This window comes from Chionomys nivalis, chromosome 3 (genome assembly GCF_950005125.1).
Source record: "Chionomys nivalis chromosome 3, mChiNiv1.1, whole genome shotgun sequence".
In the NCBI taxonomy this organism is placed as follows: Eukaryota; Metazoa; Chordata; class Mammalia; order Rodentia; family Cricetidae; genus Chionomys; species Chionomys nivalis.
Window position 1 is genome coordinate 63264137 of NC_080088.1, and position 10234 is coordinate 63274370.

Below are 10234 nucleotides of genomic sequence, written 5' to 3' on the forward strand. Positions count from 1 at the left end.
CTGCTAATAGTAAGTGAAGTATAAAATGTAAACCTTCAGCTAATTCTTTTTATTTTTATGTTGTTATTTTGAGACGTGGTCTCTCCATGTCTTTGGCTGTCCTGGAACTTGCCTTGTAGATCAGGCTGGCCCTGAATTCACAGAAATCTGCCTGACTCTGCCCACCAAATACTGAGGTTATAAGGTGTGCCATTGCACCTAGTTAAGCCAATTCTTTTTAAAATTTTTTATTTATTTGTTTATTATTTATTTTGTTTTATGTTTATTTTATATTTATTTATATGTGTGTGGTCTCTGTACACATGTATGTGCCCAAGAGTGCACATGGGGACCAGAAGAGGGCATTGTGTGTCCTTTCCTATTATTCTCTTCTCTATTCCCTAGAGGCAGGGTCTCTCCCTGTAACTGAAGCTCCCAGTTCTCGGCTAGGCTGCAGTCGGCCTCCATCCTCTTGTCTCAGTCATGCCCAGGACTGGGGCTGCAGGTTTGCATGCGCTCACTAGTTTTGTGGGTGCCAGGATCTGAACTCAGGTCCTTAGTTACACAACAAAGACTCTTAACAACTGAGCCATCTTCTGCCTTTGGAGTCCCATTCATCCAGCTGTTCAGCATCTTCCATATACCCAGAAACCATAGACAGCAAGGATTCATTCAGCTCTGAAATGGCTGTCAGTAAAGCAAAGTTGAAAGGGGACTTGAGCCAGGTGTGGTGGTGCACGCCTTTAATCCCAGCACTCAGGAGGCAGAGGCAGGCGGTTGTCTGTAAATTCAAGGCCAGCCTGGTCTTGACAAGTTCCAGGACAGCCAGGGGCTATGCAGAGAACACAGTCTCAAAAAAAAAAAAAGGTGTAGGGGGGGAGGGGACTTGAAATAAGAGCTACCAGATGCCAGAGTTGAGTAATGTGGTGTTGTCAAGGATGGAAACTTTATCCACAAATATCTTAGGTAAAAAGAAGGGGAGCCAGGGAGATGGTTTCAAGAAGCATACCCCTGGGAATGCTCAAAGAGAGATTGGACAATTTTCCGTTAGTACCTAGGGCATTCAGATATATGCAAATATGCCAGGCTCAAGGGAGCTAGCTGGGCTAAAGGAATAAAAAGATGTCCCATACCATATTCATGTGTGCTTGTCCAGAAAATATTATAAGGATGAAGATCTCCAGGCAGGCATTATGCATCGATTACGTAGCTACCCGCGACCATGTAAAAGAAGTACCCACTTGTCTAAGTCAGCACCACTGATTGTCAGTTTGGCACAGCCTAGAGTGTCTGAGAGGAAACTCTCAATTAAGGGACTCCTTAGATCAGATTGGCCCGTGGCTATGTGCGGGGGAGGGTGGCTTGATTATTAATTGATAGAAGAGGACTCAGCCCTCCAAGCGCAGCACCGTTCTCAGGCAGGCAGGCCTAGGCTGTGTAAGGACACTGGCTAAGCATGATCCTTTGGCTAACCCAGCAAGCAGCATTCCTCCACGGTTTCTGCTTCAGGTTTCTGTTTGAGCTCCTGCCCGACTTCCTCAGTGGTGGACTGTGACCTGGAACTGTAAGTCAAGTAAAGTCTCTCCTCCCCTAAGTTGCTTTGGGTCATAGTGTTTGTCAACGCGAACAATTGAAACTAGAACACGACAGGTAGGAGTGTCACCCATCCCCTGGCATCCATGTGTCCAAAGAGTCTGGAGTGTTCAGGCAGAAGCTCCAACCCAAGACCCCTCCCCATCTCTCTCCAAACCCTGACACACCTCAGAAAGCCCACCAACAATGACCCCTCCCCAAGAGACGCTCAAGACCACTCCCACAGTGTATTTAAACTGCCCTCCAGAAAACAAACGTGTGGTTTCCTGGTCTTTCTTTTCTGTTTCCGCTCTAGAGGGCTGGAAAGTCATTCAGAAGCATTGTTTCCATTAAACCTGGGCCTTTTCTAATTCGGTTTGATTTTGTCTGATTTGGATTGTTACATGGCGGAGGGGCTTGTTGGGGTACAGAAACTTTTCAGTTTTTTGCTTTGTTTTGTTTTTGAGACAGGGTCTCACTCTCTAACCTAGGCGGGTGTAGAACTCACAGTATATCACACGCTGACTTCGAACTTACAGAATCCCTCCTGTCCTGTGCTCCTAAGCACTGGGGTTACAGGTTCCACCACACCCAGCCAATGAGTCTATTTTTGGACTATATATATAATAATATATATAATAACAGTTACAGTGTTAAATGAATGGTCTCCTCCAAAACTGTACACTAATGGGCCACCAAGTGCCCACCCCATTGAAAAAAAAACACAAAAGGAATTTAAAGACCACGTGGGTTGGATGCTAACTTCTAGCAGAAGAGTTCCCAGCATCGCGAACTGGTCATTAGGGAAAAATTCCAAACATCTTATGCAGCCAGTCACCAGCTCCACCTGCTTGCCACCCAAGCCTTCTGTTTCCCACCCCTCCCAAGTCAAAATTCCTGCCGGTGTTCTGAGTCAGTTCCAAATCCAGAAGGTGTCAAATGGGCTCAAGCTTGCTGACCAGCTTGACTACAACTGGAAGAAGCAGGTGGCTACTCTTTCACCGGGGCATTATAGCTGTGACTAAGTGGGTGTGTCTTCCTTGCCTGCAGCCTGATCTTCGTGTACAAACCACAGAGCCAGAAGACTGCCTGAGTCTTCTCTCCAAATTGAGGGAGTGGTTGATGATGGCTAGGACCAACCCCTTGCGAGATGCTATAGGAATCTACAAAACGAAGCTGACATAATGCATTTTTCTTGGAAGCATTTTGTCAACAGATGATAATATGCACTGGAAGCAGCCTAGATGAGTCATTTTTGCACCTACAAATTACTAATAATTACCTTGGTGGGCTGGAAGTTGAGTTGCTGGTACTTTGTTAAGTCTTGGCTTGGATGACAGACACCTCAGGAAGCATCTACCGCAAAGTGGTTGTGCTGGGAACTTTCTATCACTTCCTCCTTTTGATCTCATTCTCACCATGTCTCATAATCCTTGGTTTCATGTTGCTATTTGTTTATACATTTATTATTCGTGTCTTCTACTAGAATGCAGCTTCCAAAAGCAGCAACCCCAATTTTCTGGACTCATGTAACCTCAGAGCCTTGGATTGAGATACTTAGTAAAGGTTTATTGAATGAATGAGTGAATGAACAAATGCATGAGTAAATCCAGAGGCTTAAGACAGGTCCCATAACCCAGAAAAAAAAATCAACAACAGAGTGAAAACAGAACCTACGTATAAAATGTCTATATCCGTGTGCCTGAGCATATTCGGCTGAGATAGCTTCCCAGTTACTATTTCTGGTATGTTCCCACAACCGACCACTGGAAAATTACCAGCTCCCTGACACACACGTTTACTTTCTAAATGAAGAAACTGAAGCTCAGCCAAGTGAAGTGACTTCAACAAAACTATGTGGCTTGTCATAGTTTACAGCTTGAACTCGGAACCAAGCTTCTACTTGTTAAGGTAAAAGTAAAACAGCCGTTCCCTGAGTGGCCTGTGGGCCATGAGGGCCAGTGGGTCCTAGGCAGGGAGCTGCACAGCGGGTAAGAGCCAATCTGCAGATCAGCCAGTCCCATGAGGAGCCACGGAGGGTGAGAGACAGAGATGGATAGGCACGCCATGCAGAGTGAGCTTGAATATTTATTTAGTGGGTTATAGAAGGGAAGGGGAAAGGGGAGAAGGGGAAGAGCAGAGAGAAGCAGAGAGAGAGAGAAAGAGAAACAGAGAGAGGGGGGAGGAGAGAAGTGGGAAGAAGGGAGAGGACAGAAAAGGAAGGACTCAGGCTGGAAGCAGGAGGAAGATCTGCTTGCCTCAGCGGACATGGGGGGGGCTTGTCTCTTAAAGGAACAGGAGAGACCATTACACTACTAAAGAAGTGTTTTGCTCATAGGATGAGATGGATTTTCTTTTAAAAAGTAATAGTTCTTTACCCCACAAACAAAACAAAATATAAACTATAATTAAAAAGTGATTTGTCTTCATGAGATAAAAACAAACACTATAGAATAAAGTCAGGGTTATACTTGACAGCCAGAGATCACGACACAGGCAGTTTGTTGAAGGACTAATTGCTGAGAAACTGCAGAAATTGCTGAGAAATTACTGATAAACATAGCTTTCTATTGCTATGATAAATCACTTTGAGCAAAAACAACTTATGAAACCTGTTTTGAAAGACGAGAGTTGAGAGAGGTGGTGCATGTGTTTACTTCCAACATTAATCCCAGGAAGGTAGAAGCAGGCAGATCTCTGAGTTTGGGGCCAGCCTGGTCTACAGAGAGAGTTTCAGGACAGCCAGGGTTGCATGGACATAAGCATGTATGAGAAAAAGTATGGTTCATTAGGGAAAGTAATTTTTTTTTTCCTTTCTAACAGATAAAAACCGCAAGGTATCATTTTTGTCATAATTAATTTCACTGCCTCCCGAGAGGGAAAGTGGAGCTGGATCATGACCTTGTTCTAAGAGATGAGTGAGCCAGCACAGACAAGACCACCTAGAGACTGTCCCAGACTGCTAACAAACCTTTCACCATTTCATGTCACTATGTATCATCTAGTATTACAGTATGTTAAAGACAGTCATCCCCAGACTCAGTGCCGATGCTCACACAGTGTAAGACCAGCACTCAGAGACTGAGGGGAGGGAATGGGGAAGTCTGGGCTGTTCAAGAAGACCCTATCTCAAAACAAACAAACAAACAAAACAAAACCCACCAACCAAACAAAAACCCCAAACAAAAGACATACACTCAACCAATAGAAGGCCCCCTATGAAGTGTGTCAGCACAGAACAATGGCGTTTCCAAAACAGTAATTGCCAAACAGAAGAAACCACAGAGGGAATCAAAATGAAGACTAACGATCACGTCCAAATAACCAAAGAATGCAAAGGAAACTCGCACAACTCTCTAAAAATAGAATCTATAGAACATTCCAGAAAGACTGCATTGAATCATTCAGTTCAACACGATCAAGTGCGGGGTTTTCTGCCTAAGGGATGATGGTTTCAATTTTCTGCTCTTAGGGTTGGTTTGATTCATGTGAGGCCTACAACCCCTGACGCGCTTGTGTGGCACACACGAGGCCCTAGGTTGGCTCTCCAGCACTGGGAGGGAATATCACTTTGGGTCAGGAATATAAATTAATCATAGAGGACTTATTTGCCTATCATGAGTGAGGTCTGGGTTCCTTTATCTCAAGTGACTTATTTCTTTGATTCTTTTTGCATGAAAATAGATGTTTTAGTACAAATTTAATTTATATGCTTAATGCTTTCTTTTTCCAGTAAAGGTGGAGTTTCTTGAGTGTACCGGATTTGGATGTGTATTCAGATACCATGCTAATTTTAATCATTTTAATTTGGGGACTTAATGATGGAAAAATATAAAAGAAAATTTATATCTAATTTCTTTAAAAAATTATAATTTCATGCCGGGCGGTGGTGGCACACGCTTTTAATCCCAGCACTCGGGAGGCAGAGGCAGGCGGATCTCTGTGAGTTCGAGACCAGCCTGGTCTACAAGAGCTAGTTCCAGGACAGGCTCCAAAACCACAGAGAAACCCTGTCTCGAAAAACCAAAAAAATAAAATAAAAAAAATAAAAAAAAATTATAATTTCTGTATCTCATTTCTTTTAAAAATTTATGTTTTCTTTCTTTTCTTTGTTTTTTGTTTTTTGAGATTGGGTTTCTCTGTAGTTTTGGAGCCTGTCCTGGAACTAGCTCTTGTAGACCAGGCTGGCCCCAAACTCACAGAGATCCGCCTGCCTCTGCCTCCTGAGTGCTAGGATTAAAGGCATGTGCCACCACCACCCAACCAAAAATTTATATTTTCTTATTTCCAATTTTTTTGTTAATTGTTGGCAATTTCACACAGGCACATAACACACTCCATCCACTGTCACTGTCTCCTATGTCCCTTTTGTCCCTGCCTACCCCCTCCCTCTCTTCTCTGCAAATCTCTTTCTTGTGTACACGGTTAGGTAGCAGTTAGACACTGTGTTACCCAAGAGCAGTAAGCTCCTCTCCCCTCACTGGGCTTACCACCTCCCCAGACATGGGCTGTTAAACAGGCTCACAGTACCCAGGAAGCGGGCTTCAATCAAATGGTTGGCACCCCCAACAGCTATGCCACTACTGCACAAGTGGGCATACCTTACTCTGTAAGCTGACTTTGTAGTTTGCCGCATTCACAGCTGGGAGAAACGCTTGTTGTCTACTCTCCCTGCAGCCTTCGCAGCACCTTCTAGCATTCTGAAAGCTAACCAGCAAGGAAACTTCTAGTGCACTCAGTATGCTTTCTACCTTAAAACAGAGGCCTTTGTTATCTTCAGCAATAGGGCCTTTCCCTCTAGTTCTGGTAGGCAAGCAAGAGGGCTGACAAGAGTCTACTGTTTTGAGGACCCTGGAACCTCCTGGGCCAACTCCTACCATTCTAGGACTAGATTTACATTCAGTAACCTATTGCTTCTAGGAGAGGCATTGTCTAGCCATGCAGGGGAACTCCTTTTTGTGGTTGTTTTGTTTTGTTTTGTTTTGATCTCAAATGCACAAAGATCCACCTGCCTCAGGCCCTTTGAGTTGCCCAATACGGGTGCTGGGATTTGAACACTGGTCCTTTGCAAGAACAGCAAGGCACTTAACTGCCGAGTCTCTCCAGTCCCATCGCAATCTTTACCTATGGACATGGTCTCTCTTGCTATAGAACAGGCAGGGACTGCGAGTCAGCTTTGAATTTCCCACTTCCAGTTCAAAAGAATGGAGTTGACACACCGTCAGATGTAGAACCTCTCTTACAAACCAATTATTTTGCCTGGTGTGGTGGCGCATGCCATTAACCCCAGAATCTGGTAAGCGGGGACAGGCAGATCTCTGTGAGTTCAAAGCCAGCCTGGTCTTCACCAGTGAATTCTAGGTTAGCCAGAGCTGCATGGTAAGACTCTGTCTCAAAAAAAGAAAAAAAAAAAAAGGAAAAAAGAAAAGATAATTTTTAAATATTCTTTGTAAATTTTTTTTGGCAATTTAAGTAAAGACTTTTTAAAAATTTTAAAAATGTGATCGAAAGGCATGTGTCAGAGGTCTATTTCGGTGTGCCGGAGGCCTATTTCGGTATGTCGGAGTTCTATTTTAGTATGTCGGAGGTCTATTTCAGCGTGTCGGAGGTCTATTTCAGCGTGTCGGAGGTCTATTTCAGCGTGTCGGAGGTCTATTTCAGCGTGTCAGAAGTCTATTTCAAATGAACTCAAACAGATTTGTAACATTTTATGAAGGGTAGAGTTGCTTTGCTCTAGTAGCTATTATTTTTCTGTTCTTTGTTGCTAACCAAACCTTAGGCCAGGTGTGGTAACACACAGCTATAATCCCAGCACAGAGAGACAAAGAAGGAAACTGTGAGCTGGAAGCTAAACTAAGCTAAGCTAGGCTATACAGTGAGACCTGTATCCAAGAAACAAAGAAACAAATTTAAAACCACAAGATAACATACTGGAATATAATTTATCATAAGAACATAATTAAGAAGATAATAATTATATGACTGGTGGTGTCCCATGCCTTTAATCCCAGCACTTGGGAGAGACAAGGGAATCTGTGAGTTCGAGGCCAGCCTGGTCTACAAAGTGAGTTCCAGGAGAGGCAGAGCTACACAAAGAAGCCCTGTCTCAAAAATCAAAAGAACAAAAAAGTCTAATAATTAGTGTTTTAATAACTATAATGCTATAAAATAGAATACTAATTTGTACCAGGTATTATGGGTGACAAAGTTATTTCAATCATTTTCAGGTGAGAACACCCACAGTAATGCTTCTCAGCCTCCACTTAAAGTTAATAATTCATCCACAGCCACACTTTCAGCTTCCAGCTAAGTGTACCTTTCCTACCTCATTTGGGCCCGACTGCTTAGCATCCAGCACTGATAACTGCAAATACGCACTTTTTAAAGGGTCAGTAGTGCAAGAAGATCATGTCTAATGTCTGTGGAAATCCAGCAATTTTCTCAAGAAAGCAAAATATGAATGCCCAAAATTTAAAAAAGGAAAGGAAAGGAAAGGAAGAGCTGGAAGGAGGAAGGAAAGAGAAAGGGAGGGAGTGAGGGAGAAAGGCATGGAAGAGAAAGCTTGAATACCACATAGATGCTAAAACAGCAGTGTTTCTGATAAGCTGCTTTTAGAAGAATTGATCTAGACCTGGATGAATTTGCTCACGATCTAATGAAAAAGGCAAGCAAGAAAATCAACTATTACAATTTAGGATTTGGAAATCGCATATGATTAGAAGCCTGTAATCTGGGGAGAATAGGGCAGGTGGGATGAGGGCCAAGGCTTTCTCCAGGAATAAATCCAAAACTGTACTTACAAGAAGAGCAGGGGAAAGACTGCCCCGGGAAAGGACTCGAGTGTGTGGGAGACAAAGGAAGAGCTAGGTTGGCAAGGGTCAGATTGTGGACAGACAGATGGATAGATAGATAGATAGATAGATAGATAGATAGATAGATAGATAGATAGATAGATAGATAGACAGATAGATATGGATGGATGCACAGATAGATAGAGACAAACAGAATCACTACAGACCGCATCGAGGAGCTCAGGTTTCAATCTGAAGGTGGAGAGTGGTTAAAGGATTTAAATCTCAAAAAAACAAAAAGCAAAAAAACAAAACTAAACTAAAAGTCTTTAGCTAGGATTTAATGAGGATTTAAATTTATAAGTTCATGTTGAAAAAAGGAAAAAGAAATCTACTCAGCAAGTCAGAGTCTGGTGTCCTCTGGGAAGCAAACACTTGCCCTCAAGGTGGCCCAGGGAGGGATGCCAGAATCTGAAAAGGAAAGGCTGCTTGGTGTTCAGCAAACCAAGAAGCCACCTCATTCACCACACACTCAGGAGCCACTCACCACTTGGCTGGACACCTCCCCTGGGGTACACAGTTCTAAGCGGTATTGAGCAACTGCGGCTAAGATGGATGCAAAAGGGATGGGAGATGAAGGACTGTGAAGCTGTGAGGACTGGAGAGGAGGCCAGGACACTGATGTGTTGTAGTGTGGACCAGAAAAAGCAAAGACTGATTTAGAAGACATTCAGGAAACAGTTATGTGGGTTTAGTGATGGGGATTAGGAGTCTAACATGACTACTTGCAAGCACTCAAGAACTAGACTCAAAGGAAAGCAGGCATTTGCGTGGGGAGGTGGCTAGCTTAGGACTTAGCTCCGGACACCGTTTAGTGTATTGTTAAACACAGATCCTGTACACCTACCTAGATGAGACTCATCCAGTTGCAGTTCCCAGTCAGCCTCTCAGACATCACTAATTCATTTTATGTGCAGCTCTAGATGGCATGGCTCCTCGATGGTTCAGTTTAATCCTGTTTAGTCCCCACTTCCAATCCAACTGTTGGGGAGGGATGAACAGTGTCTTCCTAAAAGATATGCTGCACAGGGGCTGGAGAGATGGCTAAGTGGTTAAGGGCCCTAGTTGTTCTTCCAGAGGATCTGGGTTCAATTCTCAGCACCTACCTGGAAGCTCACAATTGTCTGTAACTCCTGTTTCGGGGCAGATCTGACACCTTCACACAGATATACATGCAGGCAAACTGCCAATGCACATAAAATAGATAATTTTTTAAAAAGATATATTGCAGCCCTAATCCTCAGCACCTTCTCGGGGTCTTGGTATGCTGAATTAGGTTGAGATGAGGCTATTAGAATAGGCTCGAATTCAGTCCTAGTGATGTCTTCACAAGAGGAGAAAACACCACGTGAAGTCAGAAACACACAGGGAGAACTTTACACAACAACAAAAGCTGAGATTACAGTAAGGAGTGTGTGAGTTAAGAAGTGGCAGGAATCTGTGCTCACCACCAGAAGAAGCTGGGAAGAAACAACAACAATAACAAATCATACCCAGCCGGTCACAGTAACACACTTCAGCACTCGGGGCAGAAAGATTTCCTAAGGTTCAAACCTGATCTACATTGTGAGTTCCAGACCAGCTAGGGCTATATATAGTAAGACCCATTCTCAACAACCAAAGCCAAAAATAAAACAAATTTATAATAAAATTATTATTATTATTATTATTAGCCAACCAGGAGTGTGGTCCACCTATGACCTTGATTTCAGAAAAGCCTTCAGAACTATGACAGACTGCATTTATGTTTTTTATTTATTTATATATTTATTTATTTATTTATTATGTATACAATATTCTGTCTGTGTGTATGCCTGCAGGCCAGAAGAGGG